This window comes from Nipponia nippon, unplaced genomic scaffold, assembly GCF_047370975.1.
Source record: "Nipponia nippon isolate SJK-2023a ecotype South Korea unplaced genomic scaffold, ASM4737097v1 scaffold_17, whole genome shotgun sequence".
NCBI lineage: Eukaryota > Metazoa > Chordata > Aves > Pelecaniformes > Threskiornithidae > Nipponia > Nipponia nippon.
Genome location: NW_028262333.1, coordinates 5595309 through 5622332, shown reverse-complemented (window position 1 = coordinate 5622332; position 27024 = coordinate 5595309). Strand labels below are relative to the sequence as shown.

Genomic DNA, 27024 nt, shown 5'->3' with positions numbered 1-27024 from the left:
TCGGGTGCTCCCTCATGCATGCGTGGATTGATTGGCACGTTCCCCGGGGGCGGTTTGTGTTACATGTCATCGCATGTGTCACGCTTCAGCTGGGGTTGTCGGTGCCTGTTGGGAGGTGTCATGGGCTGTATTTCTCCTCTGGTTGCATAAATCCGATTTCTGAATGAATTGCTATCCAAAGGTATTTCCTCACATCCAAAGGGACCAATAAACTACGCAGGTTTTCTGCAAAATGAGAAAAAAAATGCATCGTTGAAGAGAATATGTATTTCCCATAGAAATGTTTTGTTTTCCACACTGTGCTGTAGAGATCAATAATGCACTGCGTCTGAGCATGGGAAGCAGCTGAGCACTCTCTCTCCTTCCTGATCTGAATGAAAAGAAAAAGAAAAGAAAAAAAGAAAAAAAAAAAAACCCACCCTCAAACCAAAACAAAATGCCCAAAAGTTGTGGGTTTTTTTTGCTTTTATCACTTACTTAAGAAACAAAAAAACCAAACCCCCAAAACACCAAGGTAATTTATTTTGGCAAATGTACCAATTCACCATTTGGGAATGAAAATCTGACATGGCTTGGTTTTAAACTGCTAAAATAAGTCCAGCTGGCATTTAATGAATTTGCTTTAGCTGAAGCTGTTCCGGTCATGCCCCTGAAGAGCCTCTGCTCCTGCACCCATGGAAGCTGGGAGCAGGGTTAGAAATAAACTATTTAACTGCATGAAAATACTTACTCCAGATTCACCTGATCTACTTCTAGGCCTCTGTATCTTTTTGCCTCTATTTCTTTTGGTAAACATGTTATTGGTGGAATTGGACCAAAAAAAAAAGTTGTTTTTTTTCTTTTGAACGGTATGAGTGTGTGTTTCAATTTGTGTGTTTCAAAATGTTGTCGCCCTGCTTTAAAGGAGCCAAACTTTGTTTCAGACAAAGATCTGAAATAAAATGTCGTGCTTTGCCTCAGAAAGCCGTGAATTTGATTGATGGTTGATTTTCAAACTGTCAGTGAACCACATGCTGGGGTGTTCACAGAGTACTAAGAGCTATTCACCAGCACAGATGGGGAAACTGAGGCATGGATGGGGTTCCCTCCCCAAAGTATGGTGACAGAGCTGGCAGTAGGGCCTGGTTCCTTTTGGTACGGCTCCCTGTCTACCGGACCCTTAAGTCTTTCCTTTTGCAATTACCATGGAGATCAGATATTAACTTTCACATGTGCTGTCAAGGCAAGAGTCAGCACAGGATCCAAAATCTCTGGACACAGCTCTGAAACTCCCAATCAGCCCAAGAAGAAAAAAAAAAAAAAAAAAGAGAAGAAATAAAGCTTCTGGGGAAGCAGGAATGGCAGCTGAGCCAGGTTCAGCAAGTCCAACTTGTGTCTCTGAGTCCTGCTCGTAGCATCCTGGTCCTTGCCCAGGTATGTGGGTCTGGGCAGGAGGACCCTGTTACAGCGGTGGGACTCTGATTCCTTTTGCATTGCTGAATCCCTGGTGGCATGGGTTAATTGAATGGACATATTTCATTAAACAAAGCCTTCACCATCTGTTCTGTCCCGATTATAAATGCAGAAAAGAACATATTTCTCAATTACAATGACAGGGAGGGGGGGGAGATATCTGTGGTTTCAAATCCTGTGGAGTTTTTATGTAAGACAGCCTCACAGCTGGGAAGTTTAGTTCCCTTCTTGGACCCAGTCTCCCAGAACTCTAATTTCCCTCCCTGAAATAGCATTTTGGTTGGGCTAAGAGAAGGGAACTTCTACAGAGGGTTGTCCCTAAGTGTTGTTAGGCGCTACAGGAAGGGGATGGGAGGGCTGTTTGCTCTGCTCATGCCTGGGACCAAGGCAATGGGACAAGAGCTCCCTACGAGCTGTCATTTTACCTTCTTGGTGATGGAAATCCCACATTGATGCTATGCTGAGTACCCATCTCTTCCTGACGGGAAACATCTTCCAAGTTGAACTGAGGTACTGAGTAAAAGATCTCTTAGTTTTTTTATTGCAAATACTAGTGACACACAGACAGGCAAAAGTTGCCCTCTGAAATTAGAGAGCTGGTGGTGTAAATCACTCTTTCTGATCATGTCCTGCATGCGTGGCCAAGAGTGTGTTTAGTTACTGCTCCATCCACTTGCCTGGGGTGTTGAGAATCAGCAACTATCAGCTGGGAGAGGCAAGAGGTGGATGCAGAAGCAAATGCCTGATGTTGTTCTAAGAGCTGATTTCCAAATCAGGAGGCAGGTTTGTTCTGACCTTTAGGAGGCAGAGCTGATTTGTTTTGTTGCTGTGCTGTGTTCTTTCTTTGTGTTCCCATTAATCATTTTCATTCAAATGAAACCTGCAAGTGTACAATGTGCAGAACTCTTTTCATCAAGCTTGTGTGTGTGTGTTTGTATGTCTTTAAAAAAATACCGCAGCCAATTCTGTTAAATGATTAGTCCTGTATTTCTCAAATTTACTGTCACCCTCAGGTAAAATTGCTGCTGCAACTAAATAAAACCTCTGGAAATGAATTCTAGCTCCTGACAGCCCTTGAACCCTTGAGGCATTTAAATTCTGGGTTTAGCAGTAGGATTATTACTTCAGTGCAGCAGTTAACCATGTCTTTAAGCAGAGTTGCCTGTAATAGTCAATCCTGATTCCACAAGCTTTTACAATGAGGACAGGGAAATAACCCCTTTTGTTACGTACTTCTAATGTAAGTTGTGGAATCAAGCATCCCAAACTGGTTAAAAGACCCACTTTAAAGTTGCAGTTTGAATTACTTTGCATCTGGCTCTTGCTGCATTGTTTATGTACCTCATTTCCCAACTAGGGCTTTCTTGGCAAAAATTTTAATGTACTTTTCTGTTTGTTTGCTGGTGGTGTTGCTTTCCTAATGGCAGTAGCACTGCAGGGGGCTTCATTTTGCTCTCCCTGCTTTTTAATGGTTTCAAACTATCTTTATTGCTGAAGCCAGCTTGTCTATCTGTGCAGTTCAGGAGATGCTAATGGGGCCTTGCATGGCTCAGCTAACACGGATGCAGCCATGGAGTCAACAGTGCACTTTTGCAAAGACAGTGTCAAAGCATTTAATTTGCTATTGCACCAGAGAGGAGGGAACACACTCTGGGTGACAGTGCCTGAGGCATGGTGGTGTGCCTGGGGAGGAAGATCCAAGCTTGAGGAACCAGGGACAGTACAGCTAGCCAGAAGGTACTGTGCTGATTGAGCACGGGAGATAAATATGTCATGGGGCAAACGGTGGAAAGACTTATTGATAATATCTAAGGCCTTGGCAAGCACTTCTGGGATCTGATGTTTAGTAGAAGGTTCCTAGTAGAAAGAGGCAGGAGACAAATGTCACCATGCTCTTCATTTTGTACTTTTTCTGAAGATGATTTTAGTTCCACGTTAGTCCTGATGAAACTACTGTCTGAACACTGATGAATTAATGAGCACTTGAACTCTGAGAGGGTTTCTGGCCAGCTTCTGCTGATCCTACCATCAGACAGGGTTAGTCGTGATGTACGATGAGTACTCAAAGGTCAGGATGGTCCCTTTCCCTCTCCCACCCACATCCCAGCTTTCACAGATTTAAAGACACCATCAACCTTTGGAACAAGGAAAAAAAAGGCTGTCTCTGCCCAGAGCCAGTTGCATCAGCAAAGAGCCCAAACAGATTTCTCTTTTTGCTATTTGTGCCCAGCTCCTGATCAGTGCAGCTGCAAGACATTTATAAACAGACCTAAAATACATCCATGCTAATTGCTGACAACTTTCTCTGAGGACCAAATCCTGAAGTAGACAGAAGTGGTGATGGTCCCCAAGCTTCTTAGAAGATGCCTCTTTCTCAGCTCACAGGCAATCTTGGTCAAGTCCCTAATGGAGGATCCATAATTGAGATACTTAGCAGTGAGACACTGAATAACTAAACCCTGTGGGACTTTTGCTAGCTCCCAGCTTGTCCCTCACCCAGATTCCCAGAGCAGAAGATGCAGAGGCAGGCAGTGTAGAGGCGCTGTTAGGTTGAGGGATGGAGTCAGCCCTTGTCCAGCTAGAGTTATGAGCATGGGCTTTGCAGCAACCCCAGTGACTCTGCCAGCTCAGTGGGCAGCTGCAGCATCAGGCATGGCTGAGATGGAGGTGGCAGCAGCCCTGCAACCAGCACTGGGTGGAGGCAGTGGCACTGGCAGAGGCAGGTAATGCCAGAGGTGAGCAGGGGACTGTGGTGCTGTCTCTGCTCCATGTGCCTTGGCACTCTGGAAAGGTTTATGAGCTGGAGACCAGGGCTGCAGGAGAGTCAGCCAGGATTCAGTGTGGTGTCCAGGCTAATTATGCCTGGGGATTCTGTGCTGAGTAACAGCGCAGCACTGAGTCCATGCACACAGATGTCTCTACCCCTCACTCCACTGAGCTGCGTAATGGAGAGCTGGCTGTTTGTGACAATTTAGGGCAGTGCTCCGGCTAGAAGGCCAGTGTAAATTAGATGGCATGATGAGAATAGTGAGGACATAACTGATGGCCTTAGCATTTTCTAGCTAGGAATAAACAAATTCCCAAGCATCACAAATTTACAATGAGCTAAAAGCATTCAGCCCTCTCCTCATCCTGCTTGTATACCCACTGATAGGCACTAACACAATATTAAAGGACAGCCAAAATAACTTATCAAATCTTATGCACAGAGCTGTGCTTGGATGCTCTTCTCAGCTTTCAGGCACATCTTGAATCTAGGGCAAAATGTGTGCATACCTTAGGAGAAGGTACCTCCTGCTGTGGAAGGCATACAGACTGCATGCTTCAGCTGGAAGACTGAAGAATAGGATCCTGTTAATGTCCTGTGACCTCTCAGAGCCAAAACAGTCTTGTCAACTGTGGGCAGTTCATTCCTGTCCCTCATGCAGCACTGAGCACGTCTGCCTTCCAGTTCTGGACAAAGCTTCTGGGTTCCACTGTTGAAACAAATTGTTTCCTGGGACTCAGATTTTAGACAGGGACATTTGACCAGCTTCTATGGAGAGCACATAGCAGGATACAAAGCCATGCTGCTGGGGAGGAGGGAAGGAAGCCCTGGCATGTAGGATATTCATGGTTGTGGGACAAGAGCTGGGCACAGCTGGCATTGTGCTCTGGGATGGGTTCAGAGTTTGCTGCTGCAGATCTGGGCTGTGATTACATTGTAGAGCTGAGAGCAATGGCTAATTAATCTGCTGAGTGATGGAGACGGGGGCAAACCTGCCCCTCCTGGGCCCAATTCCAGCCACAAGCACAAGGCCCTGCTCTTTGCAAATGCAAAATTGCGTAAACAGTGTGCCACCGAATCCCTGCTCAGGACTGAAAAGCTGTGGGCAGCTTTCCCCTCCTCTCCTGGTGAGGTTAAACAGAGAAAGGGAGTACCCTTTCCCTTCCCATTTTCCTTCCCCTCTTCTCAAGCTCAAAATCCAGATAGCTGCTACAGAGGCGGTGAAAAAAAGAGTTCCTATGGTTGTATTCCTTTCCAGAGAAGTAAATTGTGTGTGTATGCATGTATGTGTGCACACACATGCAAATTACGCATTTTAATTATCCTCATAAATGATGAGGCATGTGCATCTGGGCATGACTGTGAGCCAGGAACACATTCATTTGCTTACCATTGCTTTATCCCTTTTGACCTTAATTTGAATCTCTCCAAGCTGGATGGTTGCATCTGTCAAGGCGGCTGTACCTTAACCTGCTGGGACCAAAAGCCTGATGCAGGGAAACTCTGTGCCATCCGTCCCTGCCTGCAGCCTTGCGTTGCCTGATGTTCTCCTGATTTCCTCCCTCATTGCCCCCACCCTCCCGTGCTTCATGCATTCAATCTGCATTTGCCCTGATTACTTTAAGCAGAGGCTGACTGCATGCAGCGCTGTCCCCTGCCCCTGATTGTGCAGCAGAGCCACAGTCCTCGGCTGCTGGGGAAAAGACTGAGTGCTGAGACCATCGTGGTAAGCCGGGAGGCTGTGCAGCAAAACGCGAAGGGTCCCATTAATTCCACCACCATCATTTCCTTGGCATGTAGTGTGGCTGCTGAACTTGTCAGCCATCAGATGACAGCAAGACAGAAGGTCAGTTATTGCTGACAAGGGCCAAGGAGCTTGATCTGAGTAGCATGACTGTGCTATTGTAGAGGGGCTCTGACTCAGTCTGTTCCTTTGCATGTCTTTGCTGCAAAAGTTTTCCATCCTGGAGCCCGTCTCCTGCAGATCTTCCCAGCCTAATCTGCAAAATTATTCCCCCCTTTCAGCGAGTGTCATTTCAGCAGTTAGTCACAGTCTGAGGCTCTGCAGGCTGTTCTTCTTTAATTGGAAAAGAAGAGGCTGGAAAGGGATTGAGGTGAGGAGGTACTGTCTGTTTGTGAGGTGTGAGCAGAGGGTTGGTTCCTGAACCCTGTTTCTAAGGGTTGTCTACACAGTTTTATTATAAATAGCTCCAGGCAAGTGCTCCCAGTGCCTGAAGGCAATTGGATACCCTAGAACTGTATTAGAGAGTTTGTGAGCCTGGGTTTATAGAGGCGTGATGAGATGGGAGGTGATTGTGCCCATACCCCAGCAACATCACAATATCATATGCCTGTGATATCCCCATTAATAACTGTGAAATGAGCCTTAGACTCTGCTCTGTGTTTGCCCTCATGGTCTGGTCTGTTCAGCCTTGCCTAAGCTCAGTGCTTTTCTGCACACCTGCTTTTCCCTTGCCTCCCTCTTTCCTTGCTCTCCTCTCCCTCTCTCCAGAGCAGGACTAGGGTTAGCATCTCCTCGCTTGGTGATGGGGAGAGATAAGAGCCTAATGTTGTGCCCCAGCCCTCACTGCTCTGCAGAGCTGCTTTTCATTCTTGGCTGGTAGGAATTAGAAGGCCCTAAATTGGAGCACGTCCCCACCTGAGGGAAGACAATCCTGGGGTTTACCACAACCCACCCTAAGAAGAGATTCTCCAAAGTCCCATGAAGCTTTCCAAGTTGCCACAGCTTATCCTTTCTGCAGCCTGGTGCTGCCATGGGGATAATACCTTGCAGCATCCTCACTCCTTCCCTGTAGCGCTCACTGCAAAGCCCCAGCAGGGATGGCTTTCTCAGGCTAGATGGACCCTGTCATTTTTCTGGCTCTTTCCAAGTAGCGCATCAGTGCTGACCTTGCCAGACTGCATCAGAACAAAAGAGCGGCGACGCTTCTCACTCCCTTGTTATTTATTTATTTTGAGGCGAGTGGAGGGGAGCCTGGCGATACTCGGCTTCCTCTCCAGGAGGCAGGGTTAGCAGAAGGTCTGCTCAGATGGTGAGTCAGGCAGATGGCTCGAGGTAACCCCCAGGGTAATGCTGACTAAAGAGCGCAAACTGCGTTGGGACATGGCCAAGCGGAGGTCTGCGTGGGAAAGCAGAGAGCAGCATCGACCCCATCCACGGTGCGTACCCCAGCAGATTCCTGCCTTGCTAGCAACGTGGTCCGTAGTGGCGCTTGGAGGGGATGCAGGCACCATCTGGTCAGCACTGCTGCCCTCCTGGCAGGAGGAGGTCTGGGAGAGGTGGCTGGGGCTGCCAGTAGACCATGAGCTGCTGCTCTGCGTGGCCTGGCTGGCTCAGCACGTGAGCTGAACTGGAAAAGCCATGAATGTCTCAATGCTGGGAAGGGAGTGAATCATAACAAGGATGAAAATCGGGTGGTGGTTCCTTCTGGAAGCTGGGGGCCGGAGGTGGCTGCATTGTAGTGAAAATTATCTGACATTGAGGCTTGGGAGTTTTGTTTTTTTTTTTTCTTTAGCTGATTTGTGATCAATACAGATGCTTTTATGAAGTTAAATTCCTCAGCTTGAACCTTACATTCTGCATCCAGATGCTGCAATACAGCTGTGACTACAGTCTAACAAATGTTACCCTTACCCACTTTGTCTTTTGTATTGGTTTCATAAGAAACCAGAGTGTGAAAACACAGTACCAGTAAACCTAGATACAACAGGTTATTTTGCAGTAAACAAGGTAACCAGTTCCTCGGTATCCCAGTCTCTGCTAACATTGCATCTGTTTGAAACACATTTTTCAGTGAAAAGATGGCTAAGCATGATGTATAAAAAGTCTCATTTCCATCAGTTTAACTGGCCAACAAGGGCTGAGCTGGAATTTGAACTGAGTGGGAGCTCACTTGCTTTTACCACTCATTTGCTATTGTAAAGGTTATCTTTTCTTTTCTTTTTTTTTTTTTTTTTCTCCTTAAAAGGCTTGTGACTGTCTTTTTGGAAAAAAACACAGTATAAGGACTGGGGAAAGAATAGTACTTGAAAATGCCTAATTGAGCTATAGGAAAATACAATTTATGAAAGGAAAAATAACTACCCTAGTCAGTGCATTAACTCATGTCATGACTTTTTAATGGCAGTGCCATAGGTTAATTAGTATGTGTGCTGTACTTATGCCTACCAGAGTTATTCACAAGGGATCGTGGTCTCATTAGGTAGGACTCCCATAAAGACTATCCTTCTATAAGTGGTTTAATATCTGCGTGCGTGCATGGAAATTTTTTGCTCTTATCAGCAGAAAGCGTCAGATACTAAAGGGACCAGAAATGGAAATACTTTCAAGTGACCCAAAACCTGCACACTATTGAGATTCTGATTGGGTGCTTAAAGAGTAATTATTTTCTCTTGTATTTTCCTACACATTGACTTTCTCAATCTGCTTTAGGACTGAATACAGGCACTGAGAACTGCAAAGTGTTTCCCTCTAAAAGACCCTGCTTGCACTCCTAGCTCTTGTGCGTTAGAGGTAACAGCCAGCATGGCAATGACCCGCCTCCCTTTGACCATCACTGGGTGTGCGGTGGTAAAACCTCATGATGTTGCATGGGCCTCTCGGCCCGTGCTGGCTGAACACAGCAAATATCAAAGGTAATGCAATGTTCCTCCTCAGTCTAGAGAGGGGAAAAAAGGCAGAATGACCTTTTATCTGTGAAAGTGAATGGAAATGGGAGTGTCTGTGTCTGGAATCCAAGAATCAGAGGTGTCTTGCTGAGGTGATACCCCTGGCTGATTCTCCTGATGTAAAACAGAAGGGAAGGCTGAGAAAAGCTATGATTTTTGTGCCTCAGTGGCTGTGCATGTCGCATGCCTTTGACTTGCACATCCCCTCTTTCCTTCTCTCTTTGTTTCCCTGTAGCTCAGAATTGCCCTCCAGAAGTAATGGGGTGGATGGGATATCATAGCAGAAAATCTTGGTTTCTACTGGAGCTTCCAGACTGATGGTGGTCTCCTCCATGCTGGCATAGGGGTCTCTGCCCTGTTGCCTAGCAGGTCTAGTTCCCAGAGGGCTCTTCCCACATTAAAAAGTTGTACTGCCACCTCAGGTCACATATCTTTGAGAGAAATTGTAACAACTCACACAGATAATTAAGGTGATTGTGTCAGAAAGCTTCTGTGATGGAATTTCTGTGGCCAGTGTCAGAGGGATAAGTAAGCACAGACCAGAGGACAGCTATGCATCCTCATGAACCCTCTACTAACTGGGAACCTGGAGAAACCAAGGGTGGGTGAATCTAGACAATGACCTGCTTCTGATCCCCAGGTCTCATCTGTCCAGGGCAGGGATGAAGTTTCCCCTGCAGTATGTCAGTGTCCCCCAGACATGCTTGCACTCTGCCTTTTGCCAGGAAAAGGGATGCAGCACCAGGCAACGTGTGATGGCATGACTTCTGGACTAGAGCTAACTCATATTTAGCCAGTTTCTGCAGGTGGAGTGAACATGTAATGACTTTGCAGAGAGATGGTAAAAAAACTTGGTTTACTCTTTATCCTGCTAAACTCAGGCTGGGGTAAAAACCCTTAAACGTTAAAACTATTTGTCAGCTTGCTTTCCTTGGAACAGTATAGACACCTCTGAAATGAAAAAAAAAAATCGCAGGGAAGTTAATTTAATTTTTCAACTACTGCAGGCTGCTTCATAGAAGATCTCTTAGGACAAAGAATCCATGAGATTTATAAAAAACACTAGCAAAATCTGCTTTTTACTGTGCTTTCCCCAGGAAAGAATACTTTCCAAGTTGACAGAGACCATAGCTGCATCTTCTTTTGAATCTTGAAAAGCAGGTCACAGGCAAGACTAAAGGAAATAGTGACCACTTGGTTCCTGGACAGAAGCCCAATTGCTTCATTAAAGAAGAGCTGTCACATGCTTGTTTCTTAAATCCTGCTAAATACCTGCTTAGCAGCATTATTGACAGGCTTTTCTCATGAACGTTGAGCTGTTAAGCTGCTCCTAGTTTACAGCAAGAGGTTAAAGGATTTCTCAAAGCTCCCAATGAAAGCCTTACTAACTGGATTAACTGCTAACATGGATTTAGGCTTTGAGTCAGATTAACCCCCATTGCTCAAGGTAGGTTCTTCTTGTTCATCTTTTCTTCCTTTTTTTCTTCTCTTTTTCCTCCCAGCTTTTCCCCTTCTGTTTGTCAGGAATAAGGGAAAAAATAAACCTCTGTGCTTGTTTGAGCAGTGGGACACCGTGCACTCAGGGGCCTGGGAGGAAGGAGGCTGATGCTCCCGGGATGTGACCTCCATGTGAAGGACCAGCGGGGACTGAGCCCGCTGGGCTGGGCTGTGCAGTTGCTTGGCCCCTTTAGATGTGACTGTTCTGCAGGGCCTTTAGAAAATGGGGGTAGCTATGATAAAACTAAGGAGGGTTATTAATTGGTCTACAGATTTGGCTTCTGCTTTGCTATTCTCTTCCTTAGATTTCCTTGGCAGTAAGAGAATCGTGAACTCTTTTATAAAGTGATTTAACTCTTTACACACCTGGCTGGAGAGTTAGCAGAGAAAATAGCTCAAACAGGATAACTCATTGTCTTCATAGCACTAAAGACTTGAAATTAATCTAGTTTAGGCTGTAGTTAAATGTGTATTTCTTCAATGTCTTAGGAGGACTTAAGCACCATCTGTGCTCTTGCTTTTGGTTGATTGCTTCTGCTGTTGCACTGGTTTCTGAGCTCGTGCATGCATTTGTACGCAGGCCTACAGTCAAACTATCTCCTGCCCAGTTTAGAGGCATTTTCCCCTCTCCTCTGTGTAGTAACGTGTCCATCCACAAGCAGTCTAGATCTCTGATGAAGGGGTGAATTAGGCAGCCCCTCTCACTGCTGTGTGAAGGCCATGGTCCTGGACCTGGTCTCTCAAAGTGAGGATCTGCTCTGGCCCATTTCGCGGGACCTGCAGTGCAAGGATGTCAGCAAATGCTAAAGGATAGCAGAGAAAGCAAACAGACGTAGGCTGGAAGGAGCCAGGGCGCAGCAATGTGGTTGCTCTTGCCTGACCAAACTGGCATATGAGTTGATTCCCAGCCCAGAAAAGAGATCAGGGAATTGAGCCAATGCTTCTTCTGTTTCTCTGTCATCTGCTCACTGCACAATTCAGACCTCTCAATTACCTTTTTTCCCAGCGTATGACAAGCAATGCAATGGCCACGTGATGTTTAGCACACCAGGGTCATGACACTGTCTGGCCCATGCAAGGAATCGCAGTGCTTGGCTGCCCCTGGGGAGTGAGTCTTGCACCAGGGCCACGCAGAGCCTCCCCTCAGGGTGGTGGCATGTCCCCAGGGTTGGAGCTGTCTCTCTCATTTAGCTCGCTCTGTCTACTGTGCTGGCTCAGATCTAAGTCCAGCTGGCCCAGGATCATGTTGCTAAACAGAGACTGAAATGTAAGAAACTCCTGCACAGTGTTTGTACCCCATTTAATATCACCCGCGAACGTGTCCAGTGCCTGGCAGCCCTGAGTGCAGCTGGGTCGCACGGTATCACTGGGTTCCTGTGCTTTCAAACAGTGCTGCTTCTAAGCTTGCTGTCTGATGATCCCAGTGGGTGCTCAGGAGGTCTAGCAGTCCCCTCACCTTTCTCTGGGCCCCTTGGGGTTTTATGCAAGCCTGTTCTGCTTTGTGGCCATCCCTCCTCTCAAGCTGTTCAGACTCTGCTCCTCTAAAAGCCATCAGCAGGATGCAGATGACCCTGCTTTCTCATTTCCCTTGAACACTGATCAGCTCTCCCATGCACTTCTTAATCTCATGTTCTTTGAGTCCCTCCCAGCTGCCTTTATCCCCATCTAATCCATTTTATCTGAATTGCTAACCTCCATTTCTGGTTTCTCCTCCACCTTCCTTCCCCCTGCACCGCCCCCATGTCTCTTTAATCTCCCATCCCACCATCTCCCCTTGTCCCAGAAGAGCAGCTCCTCCTCCTCTTTCCTACAGCACATCAGGTTTCTCTGCTTTCTCCCTGGTCTGCATCAAACCTCCCCCAGCTGGTCAGCATCAGCCTGTTCCTGCCTCATTACTGCCAGGGGATTCTCTCACAGATTTTCTTTACTAATTTCTTCCCGCACCTCACTACACGTCACTCAGGGGAAACCAGGTCACTCATTTTGTGCTTTCCATCAGCAAATGCTGATTTCTTCAAGGCAATTGCTGCAGGTGTGTGACACAGCTAATGCTGTCACCCAGAGGCAATGGTTCTCTGCAAGACCTCTGACAAAGATTTCAGGTGGTGACATTGCCTGCCTGCCCTCTGGCAGGTCTTGCTCTCAACACATGCAAGGACCTCTGGAAACCTTGCAAGCTTGGACAGAGCCACATTTCTCTCTCTGCAGTGCTGGTGGACTTAGACATGCACTTGGGAGCCATCCATATGCTGCCTCCCCCCTTTGGACATCTGAATGGCTATCTGTGGAATTCCTTATGGTTTGACACTTGGCATTTTACAGCACGGGCCTGTCATATCCCTTTTATATCAGATGATAAAAATAATATTTCCTGGCCCTATGGCTTGCAGTGAGACTGGCCAAAGAAAAGGGAGAGGGGGAAAAATAAAACGAAAATCTATCAAGTAGAAAGGCCAGAAGGAAGTGAGCTGATTATGGGTTGTGAGGGAAGGTCACCCCCTATGATTTAGTGCAGTGATTGGAAAGGGTTATGTGTAGATGATCGGGAATATTGCAAAATACTGCCATAGCTCTTAACTTAGCACTTTCCTCTCAGGGTACAAATTCACCAACCCTGTAACAGGCATGAGAAGAGAGAAGTTGTAATCTGGATCTTCCTTTTTGTTCTTACAGATATTCCAGAGTTCTTATGAGCTCTGTGCAAGTTGAAACAACCTTAAGTTTCTCCAGCTTATTCTCTCTGCTCCTTTAATTCCCCTTGAGCTAAGGGAAGCCAAACCTTTGATGCATTCACAAGACTCTGCTGCCTACTGCCTGACATTCAAATGCCCCTTTACTGAAAATGCATGGGCTCTGTCTGGGGAAGAGCCCTGCCTTCAATTGCACAGCAGTCGGGAGGCCCCCTGCCCTTCCGATCTTCTTAAGGGGCTGTTTTTGAAGCCGCTCCTCATAGCAACTGTGGCATAAAAGCACTTGAGTGTGACTAAGTATTGGCCTTGATGGATTTCCTAGGTCTAATCCCAGGCGCATTATCCCAGTGTTGGCATTACAAGAAGAATGATGAATTTTAATAGCAAATCAGAGACTTCCTGGTGGTCACGTTCCCTCTCTATGGGAGGCACCAGGCAGAGCTACCAGCTGTGAGATCTGAAATGGGCTGTGGCCATCTCTAAGCCTTTGTAAACAGCACAGGGTTGTGAGTCAAGTACTTGCTTGCGTAAGCAGACATTGTATTTGAGATCTCAGCCTGTTGAGCCTGGTCTTTCTCTGCCTTTGTCCCAGTGGATTTGTTGTGGGACAACCTGCCTTTTGGCAACGCTGCCTGTTAATAACAGGAGAAGCTTCTACTGAAGATGAATTCTCTTTCACCAGCCAGATAGAAAGGCAGATGAGGTGGCATGTCAAAGCTGCTGGGATTTTTCCATGCCGCCTCCCGCTGCTGGGAGGCCCATTGTACTCCCAGGTCTCCATTGTGCCCATAGGAGATAGCCTAATAATTTCATCCTTGGAACAGGACTGACTGGCTTGTGGGACCGATTTCCTTGTAGTCTGCTCTCCTAACGCTGATTTACGTTAGTGTTTTATATTACTAAAGTGTGCAACTGGTGATATTTCATAGTTAAGAAACGTCTGCCAGGTGTTGTTAGTTTGGTTTTTGGCATGTAATGGCCAGGGTAGCAAGCACTAATAGATAGTTCTCTCTGACCATTTTCAGCAGTCACCTTGCCTACTTCTTGCTGACACAGTTCTTACGGTAATTAATGAGCTGGCACATTCCTAGGAGCCTTGTCAATGAATTAATCTCTGCACAGAGGGAACAGCTGAACACAGGTTCCTCTTGTTGTCTCTGGCAAACAGGGGAGACGGATAACCTGCAGGCAGGCGGGAAGGGGTCTGTGTAAGGAGTCCCTGCTTCAGGGGTGGCTGAAATGATGCATATTGCATATATTTTGTACACATCTAGTTTTATCCTCTTGAGCTTCTATGTGTCTGATTATAGAGTTTCTGAGGTGGTTACTTTGCCTGGAGAGGGAGTGCAGTTCATTATTAACTTGGTGCTACAGGAGCAGAGAAGAGGTTCAGCTCCATCAGTTATGTGAAAGCATCTATGTGGAAGCATTTTGTCCAAGCAAGTGAAGAAAGGTGAGCTCTAGAAGGATGATCAGCCAAAGGAGCTTGTTCTTGATAAATTGTATTTCATGTTTGGTCACACTCTGGGGCAGAGGCTGGAAGTGAAACGAGGGAGAACAGTACCTTCCCGTACGGCTCCAAACATATGCTTTATCCCCACTGGAGAAAAGGTATCTGTGAAGACAGTGAAGGAACATGCCCTTCTTCCTCCCAAGCTCAGCAGGTTGTAAGGGGACCCTGTGGCTTTGCACCACCATCCTTCTCTTCTGTATCCCTCATTATGCTCAGAGACTCAGCAAGCTTGAAAGAGCCTCTCCAGGCAGCTCCTGACTAACCCTCCACAAGGACCACATGCCACAGCTGACCTTGTACTGCTCCCATTCTGCAATTTTTTTTAAAACATTGGTCAAAGCCCCTCAATGAATTATCACTAAGGGGCGGGGAAAGGTGAATGGGTGGTGGTCTCTGAAGTTGTCTCCAGCATGAGTAGAGCAGAAAACATGAAGATTTGTGGCTAAAAACACAGAGTTCTGCCTGGAGATTTCATTGGGGTCTGAGTCTCTATTGCCTTCCTCTATCCATCTCTTGGTAAGTGCAGCAGTGGATCATTATAAATCCTGTTAAGTGTGCAGGAGTCTCTCCTGAAGAAGAGGAGAAATCTCTTCTCTTCCAGTGTGACTCTCCTAAAGGAGAAGATTTTGCACTTCTGCAGTAGAGGTGGAAGTGAGTCGATAATGTGGGTCGGGGCAAGCCCAGGATTTGACACTGCTTTGTGGTCAGTTTTTTTCAACCAAGTACTTGAAAAGCTGTCCGGAGAGGGAGAGAAACAGCTTCTGAGAGGAAACCAGCTCTGTATCAGAGTGTTTTGGTCTCATATGGCTAAATAAGAGCCAATGAATTCAAATGTTAACGGGTGTTGTTTACTCTTCATAAAGTTTGAAGTAACTCTGAAACATCCAGTGCTGGGTCTTTGGTTGTGAATCACCTGGGCAGAAAGATATTTAGCTTTTACGTTTAGGAGCTGTTCCTTGATTTAGACAGAGTACTAGGATAATAACCCAGTTATACAGTCAGTGTTGTATTAGAAGTCCCAGGGCTGCTGGTATTGATCCCAGTATTGGCCTAAAGTAACTCATGCCTCTGTTAGGAAAGAAAATGGTATATTTGCTTGAGGGACAAGGTGATCTGGAGAGATAAGAGACAGATGTTTCCTTAGAGCGTCTAGGATTGAGACATGGAATTTATCATCTGGTTTAGTATTTACTTGCTCTTTCCTCTCTACTTATTAATCCCAACCAGCCATGGGGAAAACTCTTAAGGCTACGGCATATCTCTGCTTATTTGATTGTCCAAGAGATTGAAAAATTATCTAAACCAAGGTCAAGTCCATTCACAGGTAATGAGGAGATCAGCTTAGGCAAGGAAAGGGTGAAAACTGGCTATGGTTCTGCACTGAAGCCACTGACTAAGCTGTCAGGAGACAAGCTTGATTACTGGCTGCCTGTGGGATACTGACTCTCCCCAGGACTGTGCATGTTTTGCTTTCATTGTCACCAAAGACATCTCAGTGATGAAAACAAAAGAAAAGTAGCATGACTGGTTTTTATAAAAATGTATTTCCCATTTTGGTTAAAAGGGGAATCCCCCAGGCCTTACTTTTCTAAAATCATCCAGGTGCACCAGAGCATTTCCAAGCCCATTTGTCATCATTTCAAGGACTGGCTGCCTGTAGTAACAGAGGGGACAGTGCAATTGGGTGCTAACCCTTTGATGTACAGGTCTGTTTTACCCAGCTCCAACCCACAGTATCAGAAGGATTTTCACAGTGTTCCTTCAGCTTCAATGGATTAAACTGAGCTGGATTCTGCACTGATACTTCAGTTGTACTTTTATTAACGTAGAATTATACTAAAATGTCAGCTGGAAGAACACGTGAATACTGCACTTATACGTAAGGACGTTATTATGGTCAGTGATGCATCTAACACACACATGTCCAGTCCAGCACGGATACATTGACTGTCTTGCTCTATTGAACTGCTAAACTATTTTTGGTTCACATAAGTGCTTTTAAACTGCAATGATAAACAGATCAGAAATTTCTACAGAAAGCTGAAACATTTACCTACCTCTGCCTTGATATTGCAGAATCCCTAGAGGTTTATGGTAAATTGATCTCATTTGTGATCCCTAAGAAAGAAGTAGATACGTCCCAGTTTAATGGCTGAATTAAGTTGGTCTAATGTGTTTGCTTCTTTCTGGGAGCATTCACAGCACAGGGTGTTAGCCAGCTAATTTAGATGGAGAAGCTGGTCAATGGCAAGAGAGAGGCTCCCTCTGTAGTCCTGAGTGTGAGTGGTGTTTCCAGAGGAAAACTCTGAGCTGAGAGTTAAGCTCTTTCAGATGAAATTTTCCACAAACATCTCTTGTGTGGCTGCGAGTTAGCAACGAAGCTTCATCTTCATGAAGAGAGGAAGGGAACTTGACAAAGAAAAGTAATATAAGCCAATAAAATAAAAATGCTCTGGCATCCCTCATGCTAGAAATGATGTTGTGTGCCACTTATATTAAATATCCTTTTTAGGTTATAGAAGGCTATAGCTGGTTGCTTTGCTTGTATCACAAAGCACAGAGTTCCGGTGGTTATTTTTGCTTAAACACTTACAAGTGTTTTCTTCATAGGTCTTCAAAGCAAGTTCTCTTTTAATTGTGCAGATTGTACCAAACTGCTTTCTCAAATGTCAGTGAAAAAGCAGAAGTGCTAAATATGGTATTTTATGTTCGTGACCATGCCCGTGCTGTATCATCTCATTCATCTTTCTGTTTTCTATTCAGTAGCCATCATCTTTGTAGTTTTCTCCATGGAGAAAACTTTCTATTATCCTTACAATCCTTTTTGACATTGTGTTTGTTTTTTACCATTTCCTCTTGGGTTCATAAACCAAGGAAACTACTCATGGTTTCTCTAGTGCAGAACACATTGGTATTTTCTGTATCCCAATATTTTGACTCTGGAGCAGAGGTTTAAACACCACAGATGTTTTGAGCAGATGCGTCAGAGTGTTTGATCATGCTGAGCTGATTGAAATGACCTTTGTGTTTCAGGCCTTCTTTCCCTCACCAAATGTTACAGTGAGTTTAGATCCTTTCAGGGAAATTATCCCAACCCTTGCCGTTGTCTACAACAAACATTGTCTGAGGCTGTTCTGGCTAGGTCTCTCATGAGAACTTTCAAGTCCTGTTTAATTCTCTATTTCCCTGTAGATTTTTACCGTCTCATTATTCATTCTTTTGCTTCCAGAAGCTAACAGGTATCTCCATACATTGCACTGACCATAAGGCTTTTATGGTTGTCTTTTCTTCTACCTTGAAGGCTGACCACATAAAATCCAGGCAAATTCAGTGTGGCTCTTTGTCTCCCTCAAGTGACTAGCACAAATACCAACCTCTGTGCAATTATAACATTCTCCCGTGAATTAAACCCTAAGGTGTGCTGTTCCCCTGGAAGAAGCTCATCTGTGTTTTTTTTCTTATTTCTTTGGAAACATAAATCTGAAGATTTTTGAAAAGAAGCACAGCTTTATTCCTTGCCTGGAAAAGTGAGGATGAGGGGATGATGGCCTCAGATTCCCCTCTGACATTGCTGCTTGGGTAGATAAAAGATATGAGATGGCTGCTCCAGACCCAATGTTTTCCAAGGCATCACCTCTAAGCCATCTTACTTCATAGCAGTCTGAAAAAATTCCACATTTAAAATTTACACCCAGATCTGTCTCAATAGCTGAGGTGAGAGCAGACCTTGCTGAATTGGGCTTGGGGGAAGTGAAGCTGGCTGTGCTGCTTCCAACCCAACCCTCTGTGTCCTCACAGGGCTGTGTGGCACTGGGTGAGTTCAGAGCCAAGGTTGCTTCTAGATACCTTAACTCAAACTCAGAACATAACAGAATTGTCCTTTGGTTCCTTTGTCATACATAACTGTCTTTTTTCACTGTACCCTTTAGATCTTTTAATGCAAATACAGTTTTTCCAAAGTCACCAGACACAGCTCAAATCAGGGCAGTGGCATGTGTTTAAGCAACATGGGGGACACTTGAAAAGATGGATTCCCAACTGGCTGTCTCTGTTCTCAGCAGCAATGACTAGCCCAGCTCTGAATGACAGAGTGCAATAAAATGGAGACAGCTCTGCCCTTGATGCATAATAACTGAAAGACTACTGGGAAATCTCTGAAAAACTTTCCTACATTTTGATTGGATGAGTGAGCACAGCCCTTTTCTGTCTTTCTTTCTCTTCACTTAGTTGCAGCAGCAGCCTAGAGCTGAGCCTTTTTTGTCTTTGCCCTTCTCTTTTCTACCTCCTTTTGCAACTCCTAGGATGAAAAAATAATGTGGCTCTTCTAGCGTCCTAACCCCATTCTGTCATTCCTGCTGCACTCCTGTGAAATGTGCGTTATACTACAATAAAGCTGATGTGCAGCCAGCATGGAAATGGTATTGGCAAAGCTGTAATGGAGGCAGCAATTTATGACTGTGACCAGGTGGACTTCTGAGGGATTGTGCCTGAGCTAATATTACTTTGCTGCCAGCCACCGAATTCAGCTCTATCATCTCGGGCAGGTAAATCTACTGGCGCTATTCAAGTGTGGTTACCACAGTGCCATCCCTTTTCTTTGAAAAAAAAAATGTTTACTTTTAATTGGAATGAATGTTAGTCAGTTGTTCCACATTTAAAGAGAGATAAAGAGAGGCAGATATAAAAAGAGGAAAATAGGTCGTTGAAAATTGAAAATATTTTGTTTAAGATTAATTCTTAAATATGCCCATTTTTAGGTCATTAATACTTGGAATTAGGCCAAGTGGAGCTGGCTAGTCAAGGAGAAAGTTTGTGACTGGGTGACCTTGGAGCCTGTAACTACTTGGGCTAGAGAGGCAGGGGGACACGTACCCTACCAGGCACAAATGATTACCTCTTCCTTCCTTCGTCTTCACATCCTAGTGCTTGGTCTCAAGCAGCTGCCCTGCTTGCTCACTCATCCTTATGCCACAGGTGATGCAGCCTGAATCCTAAGTCTGTTGAAATATGGCTGCAAAGTGTTTGAAGGTGGTGCTTTGGGAATTCACTGATTGCTTTCAGACTCCAATTTTCCCTTCCTGTCCTATCTGCTGTCCCTTAAGAAGTGGGTACATCCCTCAGCACAGGACTGGCCTAGACATAGCAGGAGGCAGTGCATGTCCTGACACAGGCTTGGGATCAGGCTTAGGGGAATTCTTAACCTTGGCTTAAACATCATGATCCTGATACCCCTTTCTGTCTTTTCTCTACCCTCATCATCTTTGCTGAGGCTGGATGAAATGCAAAGATGAAGAAGTCCACAGATGCAGGGGCTGGAAACACGAGGAGTTATGCGCTCCCTCTGTTTCAGCCACTCCAGAGCAGCTGGGTTTATGTTTCCAGAAGAGGTTAAGCCTTAGCTCTCTTCAATTTCCCCTCTCCTGCTCTGTCAGCACCATGGATCACACCCCAAATTTCACCTGGGATGGAAATACACTCAACAGTTCTTGCTGCAGAACTACACAAGAAAGGAAATTCAGAGAAGAACATGCAGCTAAAGACAAAAAGTCTTCCCTTGGCTATAGCTGTGGGCTGGATAAAAATCAGAGTGAAGGAAATATGTTCTTTCCCATCTATTGCCACCTTCTCCCACCCCGTTCAGAGCAGTGCTGCTAAAAAGCTGGTGCACCCTTCATGCCTTTAATATCTTCATGTAAATAGTTTTATCATCCCTCTTAGCCAAGGTATCTGTCAGCTGCTAAAGGCATAATTTTCTGTTTATCTTCTTATAAGCTGCTGCTCCAGCGGAGCTGCAAAATTAACATTGTGCTCAGCAAAACGGTCTATGTAAAACAAGGGCAATTTATACAGAAATATCCATAATCCTTCACATTAGAATTTGGCTGTTAAAGTTCTGGCACTTCTCGGAGGTCACTCTAACCTAGTTAAGTTCTGTTAAGAAAAACTGTTATTATGGCTTACAGCTTTTTTTCCTACAATATTGTCTCCTTCAGCTTGTGTGCTTCAGGACTCACCTCTACCTCCCCTACCCTGCTGTCTGCCTCTCCTGATTTAAATTGCATTACTTTCTGTCATACATTATTGAAGACTAACCTTAACTACCTGGACACCATGAAGAGTACTCAATAGTGGGATTAAAGTAGTTCCTGCAGTATTTCCTTTTCTTGTTTTTTCTTTTCCCTCTTTGGGATTTTGACCACAAATGAAGCACGTTGAGGTAGGCTGCTTGTAGAAAAGGTGCTGAGCTGGAACAAAACAGATGTGAATTCAGTTCCCTGCTGTGATACGGGTTTCCTGAGTGTCCTTGGATATATAATTTCATTTCTCTCTTCTTTTCTCTCTCTCATTCTGCCTCATTCACCCCCTCACTGCTTTGCACACAATAATATTTACTTTCACCATCCAGCATATCTCAACGTATTTTTTTCTCCCAGAGCAAAATCTATATTAACCAATGTGTACACAGTACTGTGAAGAGTAGGATTTCAGTCTTTGGACCTCAAATTTGATAATACCACACAAATAAATACCCTAAATAAATACCTATCCTTCCAGCTCATTCAGCATCACTATACACTGTTTGAAACAGAATGATGCTAAGGTTAACTCGATCTCTCTTGCCTGAGGCTTTTAATGAAGTAAAAAGGAGAAGATTTCATTCCAGTATTAGTGTGGCAAGTCTGTGGCCTTAAATGGAGTCCTGTTGAATTTATCCGGGGGGTAAGCACACAACTATGTAAATATTTAGAACCACTGGCTTCCTGGTACTTTATTGTGCACTATTCCCTTTCATGTACTGAATGGTGAAACCTGAATCACCAGCTGTCCTGCTTCCAATGGCAGAGATCTCATGAGCACTTCAGGGTATGTGGCAGGTCCTGGCTTCTTATAGGACAAGTTCCAATGAAACACTTGTAGAAAAAAAATGGCACTTTGCACTTCAAGACAGAGGAGAATTCCCCTAGCAGGCATGGGAAAAACATCTCCCTTGCAAAGGTATATAATCAGATGTTTCTGGAACCCTGACATGACCACAGATTGGCTTTCAGGTCCTAAGGACCATTGCAAAGTAGAAAAATGCTTGTGTCAGTGTAAATGAGCAAACCCAGGGTGACACACAGTGACTGGTCAAAGAAGTCTCAGGGAGTACTCCACAGGGACCTCCTGCCTTCTGGCAAGCAGATAAAGCAAACCTTGTTTCTCCTTTGTAGGTGGCAGCATGAAGTTGCAAGAAGTTCACTCTTAAGATGTGCTTGGCACAACTCATGGTGGAGTCCACATTCCTCATGATATAGATGAAAGTCACTAAATTAAGGCTGCAGACAACAGCACCCTTGGATGAAAGGAAATCTCTTCCCCCACACAGAAAGGAAAGTCATTACATTCAGAGGACCCCAGGGAGCTCCTATCTCTACCACTGATATGAAGAAACAAACTGAGAAAGATCAGTCTGACAAACAATAATATATTTATATTGCAGTAATCAAAGGGGCACAGGCACTGGACCTTGGGAATGTTGCCTTTCTCATTTAGGGCCCTTATCTGATAATGGCAGGACTGTTCCCTCATGTGTTAGATTATGAAGCTACTCCAGGATATAGAAACTTCTATAACGCAAAGTTTTGTATTGGTAGAGGAACCTATTTCAGTGGCCCAGGACAGGGTGCTGTAGTTAGATTCTGATTCACCAAGGATGCATCTAACCTTCACTATGCAGGTAGTTTTGCTGGTATCAGTGAAATCAATTGTATTATTGGAAGCTAGTCTATTGTTTAAACATCACGTACAACAAAGAGGTAGAGGTTCACTCGTCACCTTGGTATTACACACTGCAGGTTATTCTAGGCAGCCCTCTGGCTTTTTAAGAAGTTTATAAGGACTCCACGATTTCACTGCAGCAGGCTGTCTTTGCTGTCTTTGACCATGTCCTTGGTATTTTGAGTGGGCTGGGGTCTCTTTAGTAGCTTTATAGGATCAGAGAAAAAATGGGAGAAAGGGCTTTAAGAGGTTTCTTTATCTATTTTCCTCCCCCTTTAGCGAGGATCAGCTCTCTATACATCATTTCTGATGGATGTTTGCTCTTTAAAAGCCTCCAACAGTGAGACTCTACCATGCCCCAAGCAATCCACTCCAGTCCCCTACTCCCCTCACCTTTAGGAAGCTTTTCCTGATGTCTAACCCTCATATCTCTTGCTGCCACTTAAGCCCATTATTTCTTGTGTTTGCTAGCCATCTTGGGCATGGCAAACAGATTATTTCATTTCTCTTTCCAACAGCCTTTGATGGCTCTTATGCTCTCTCCATTGTTTTTCTCTTCTCCGATTGAACCATCAGCTCCCTTATTGCTCCCTCATAGATCACGGTCTTTGATCTTTGACAATTCATATTTCTCTCCTCTGGAATTTCTGTAATTGTTCCACTTCTTTTTTTTGAGGTCCAGTGCCCAAAACTGGATGAAACTGAGATTTTACTGATAAAGGTTGAGGGAGATAAATCAGTTACCTTCAATTACAACACATGACATATTCCCATCCTCACCATATACTTGTATGAAGATGATTTTAACTAAGACAGAAATTGGTGGAAAATTATTTTCTTCTTGTGGCAATTTAGACTGATCTGATGCCTTTCAGTGATGTTATTAAGTTTTATTACAACTGAAGTTCGTTCTTCAAATCGTTAAATCTTTAGAACAGCTAGTACTGATAAGGTGACCGTCCTTACATCAGTCTTTGCTTTGAGTGCTAACATTTGAGTGGGTGCTGATAGCTGTTCCCAGGGAATCAATGTTGCACTATGATTACCTGGTCTTACAGACCCTGACTTTGAAATTAGAGGGCTTGGAGGTGGGTTTGTGATATTTTTGTCCCCTAAGAGACAATGAGGTAACTGATATTGGACATGTGCTTCCAGTTGAGCAAATATGAGCCAGCTGACCCCTTTTCTCACCTTTTCCTATTGTAACTTCCTCTTGGAGATCCTTTCATGTGCTCTGAAGGAAAGCCAGGCTAGCAGACTTATCTCTGCATTGATACAGCATAGGGACAATTTCTTCCCATTACTGATAACAGACTATCGCCCAAACACAGGGAAAATGAAAGAAGAGCGAGCAGTGCTACTTCACCTGCCTGAAGGACACCTGTGTTGGATCCCACTCTGAGGCTGACATAAATGTGATAATGAGACACCCGCAGAAATGGTGAGAAAGAGCAATCCAAGTCTGAGTCCTGATGGACTGTCTTCTTGGCTCTGATGAGCACATGAAATAGAAATTTTTGTTATTAAGGGAGAATGATGGATATGGCAAAACAAGGACAGAGATGAAACTTCTTTCCTGCAAGGAAGTCTCTGACTGTTTTCTTTGACTTCAGAGGAAGGTTTGTAAGGAACAGCTGATGTTGAGAGGACATGGGAAGCTTTGAAAGTTTTGGTGTGTTTTAGTTTAAACCTTCCTTGCTTTTTCCCTTTCCCATTGTGGCTATGTGCAAGCCCTTCTCCATGCTTGTCTCTCTGTGTTCACTTCCCTGGGCAGGAGCCTCAAATACTCAGAAATTATCAGAGAACCTGTAATGAAAAATGGTCAATTTTCCACAGCTTTTGAGTGTGGATTGAGCTTTTCTCTAAAACATAAACATCCATAGCAGAGCTTTGCATTGCTATCAAAGAAGAGAGGAGACAGGCTTTTTTTTTCCTATTTTTGGGGCTTTGCAGATGACTCCAACAAGTGACATGTTCCTAGCTCTAAAGGTCTTCAATAAAATCAAAATTTAATCTGTTGGGAATAAGGTTTTTCCTCCCATATTGTAATTTTTTAGATACAAGGACTACCTCTCATTGCACTGTGGGAATTGTATTAAAAAAGGACCCCCTGACAGTGATGCTTGTTAAACTAGGCCATTAGTCTTGTGACAGTGCACCAGGGGATTAGTAGTGAGTCAGTGAAGCTAACTTTACAGTACCTTACTCAGGTTCTTCCCCTAAGAAAAGTAAATTGGTCTAAGGAAATCAGAAAGGGGACGCTATGAAATGCATAAATGGGGACACTGTGTGTGGGACAGAAAAGCATCTGGAGGGCTTTCAGCCCTGCATCTGGTCAGATTCTCTTGGTTTGGCACAAATCTGCTGGTGTGACCCTCTAAAAAAAAGCCCCATGGCCTGAGATTCGCTTAATGCAACCATAGCCATCACAAACACCCATCTGAATCTAGGGAGAGATTCATCTAGGGAGAGATTCAGGTGTCTACACTTCTAACGGATTCACAAAGGAATCTGAGACATCCATATGGGGCTTTCTGGAGACCCAGCGCTTTCAGAAGTCAGGTGGGACACCCTTGATTATCAGAAGTGGTACCAAACACCTGTGCTTAGGAACCTTAATTGATCCTATAAATGGTCCTTGGAGAAATCTAGAATCTCCAAAGGCAATTCAGCCGATCCAAAGATATCTGTAGAAAGTAGAAGTGTGAGGGGTTTGAGAGGAAACTCCAAACCTTGCTCTTGGATTTGCCTGTTATTGCAAGTTTACAACTCAGTCCTCATATGGGGTAGACCCAGTACCTTCTAACCTTAAGGCCCTGAACTTCCTGGTGAACTGGTGCAAATGGGAAGGATGGTACAAAACAGGGACCATAACAGTGTTGTGCTAAGGAGAAAAACTGGGGTACTTTCAAAATCATCATAAAGGAAAATGGGAAGAAACATGGAAATGTCAAATTCACTTTTAATTGCATAGATGTAGTCACATGATAAAAATAAATGAACAGAAAATATCGTCAACTCCTCCGTTATTCAGGACATGTTTTCACTCTAATATGCTGTGATTCAGATTTGCTACAAAACCTCAGGCTGCAATAGAAAAGAATCTGTTTTGTTATGTTTTTCTCTCAAATTTTCTTGCTCATAGCTACAAACACCTGGAAATCCCAGCAGCATCAGCAAAGCACTATGCTGTCCTCATGCTCAAGAGAATGTAAGAGAAGCTGACTGAAGATTGTGTTGACTGAACCATAACAACCCCAGCACGTTTAACTTCAAGACATGGTCAAATGCTTTGTCAGCTCCCCTGCATACTGAGAGCTGTAATATGTACTAGCTGGCAGTTGCACTTCTTCAAAGCATACTACATGGAAGCAACATCTCTGCCACATGTGGTCTGGATGTTATGGTCATGCTAATTAGTCCATGACCAATGCACCCACCCTTCCCAGTCCCATAGATCTGCTGTTGTTTCATACCCTGCCATTCAGAGGCGTGATAAAAGGCATTAAAGGCACAGGTTTTTTTCTCTTATCTCATTGAATTCCCTTGCTTTGTGGGTTGCATTTCAATTCCAGATTTTATCTGGATTCAGCCTTGTGGAGGTTTCATTAGATCTACAGAAAGAATGGAAAAATACAGAGAGAGGCAGGACGAAGATCAGCTTTACAGTTGCATTTGACGTAAAAGACTGAGCTAACATGTTCTTGGTGGTTCAGGTTTTGGATATTAGAGAGTTCTCACATAGGACAGGCTTGTTGGCTCTTTTTTTTCAGTGTACACGATGAGAATATAGATTTATTTTAGAAAAACACTTAGCCAGAAGGAAGACAACATGTAGCGAAAGATAAATTATGCAGATAATGTTCTATTATGCACACAGAGTATAAAGTACAAGGGACATGAATTTCCCCAGGGAGACACCTCTTAGAGAGGAGGCTGGGACAAAACAGAAAATAAAGAAAAAGAGGAAGGGAAAAAATGAATTGGAATTAGTTCTGGCAGATTTTGCTTGAAGGAGAAGGAAGATTGAATGAGCAAAAAATTGTACTGGGGGCAGTTCCTTCCAAAGAAAGGACTGTATATTGGCTGTGTCACTTATCAAGGTCACTACTCCAACTCACCAGGACAATGTTTTGACCCTGCAGGTATTTATGAAGCTTGGAGTGAGTGACTGGAAAGTGTGAAAAGAATCAATGTAGAAAACAACTGGCAGCGCATCTCTTCCCTGCAGGCTTTCCCTTTGCTCTAAGGTGGGGAATGCACTGGCTTTTTTTAGTTCTGGTCTGTGTTCTATGGCCCATTGAGGAGGTCTGGCAGGATCGATTCTTGTGGGTTGTGTGGCAATGCAAGATCAGATACAGCAGACAAAGCAGCCCCTGGTCTTATCAGAGACAGGCACAAAAGCACTGCCAAGGGTGGAGTAATAACTGTACTTGAACAGCAGAACATAGAGAGAGTCTCAGTGGGCAGTAACACTTCATTTCATCAGGAACAGCAACAAGATGCTTCTCTAAAGTTTCTCTTGTTTCACCCCCAGAGCTGTGGCTTGTAACGGGTCTCGAAGCTGACGTTTTGAATCAGTCCCTGTTACTGCTTGCACTGATGCTCGGCTCCACTGCAGCAGTCCTTCTGATATGTTTATGCTTCTCCTGCACAGT

The 27024-nt window shown here is 44.5% G+C and overlaps 1 long non-coding RNA gene across 1 annotated transcript in view; it reads left to right on the top strand.

Annotated features, from left to right (window-relative positions):
* The window catches only part of LOC148056145 (uncharacterized), a 183671-nt gene that overhangs the window by 141348 nt on the left and 15299 nt on the right, over positions 1 to 27024 (top strand). The window lies entirely within an intron of this gene.